We start from the raw sequence: 1,021 nt of genomic DNA, 5'->3' as shown, positions 1-1,021 counted from the left end.
AATGGAAACAGCATTCTCTGTTGGAAAAAATTCATTAAAAAAACCCTCAAATTTGTGGCAAAAAAAAAGGGCAATCACCAAAAGATGTTAGAATTATTTAACGAATATTTCTAAACACCTGTGACTGCTGGGCTTGGTGGTGCACACTTGTAATGCCAGGACCTGGGAAAATCAAGAATTCAAGTTCACTTCAGCTACATAGAGAGACTCTCTCTCAAAAAGTTAATTCAAAAACCAATCAAACTGAAAGAAACACAGAATGGAGTTATTAACCCAGATTTCTACATCCAATGACTCAAAGACAACATCCAACAGGGATGGAGAGAAAACAAAAACATTCTCAGAGACGAGAAAACTAATGTATTAACCCAGACCTCTCATTTCTGTGGGAGTCCTTAAGCAGAAAACAAACTTTTTGAAAACAGATTTATTCTATTTTTCAATTATGTGTATATGTGGGGAGTTGGTGGGGGGCGGGGAAAGACTGTCAGAATATCTGGAACTGAGTTTCAGGTGGTTGGGAGTTGCCCAGTGTGGGTGCTGGGATTGAATTCAAGTCCTCTGTCAAGGCAGTTTGAGCTCCTAACTACTGAACCATCTCTCTAGGAAATTACTTTTTAACAAAGAAAACTTGAGATAGTCATGGTGACTCATGCCTGTCATCCCAGCACTCTGGACCCTGAAGAAGATGACTGTGAATCTGGACCACAGAGTAAGACTAGCTAAAGTCTGGAGGCTTGCCTAGTGGTGGTTAAACAGTTACCACGCAATTTGAAGACTGGAGTGCGGATCCCAGAACCTACGTCAACAGTGAGTGAGCAAAAGGTGATCTGCTGGTGGTTCTGGTCTCAGAAAGTGGAGACTGGGGATCTACAGAGAGAGCCAGTTAGCAGAAGTAGCCATATCGGTGAGCTCTGGGTTCCAATGAGAGACCTGCCTTATGGAATAAGGAGGAAGGTGATCAAGCCTGATTCTTCCACATCTATGAGCTCACACACATATGTGTCCCACATATGCAAAC

This window comes from Mus musculus, chromosome 17 (genome assembly GCF_000001635.26).
Source record: "Mus musculus strain C57BL/6J chromosome 17, GRCm38.p6 C57BL/6J".
NCBI classification, from domain to species: Eukaryota; Metazoa; Chordata; class Mammalia; order Rodentia; family Muridae; genus Mus; species Mus musculus.
This window is presented reverse-complemented; position numbering follows the sequence as displayed.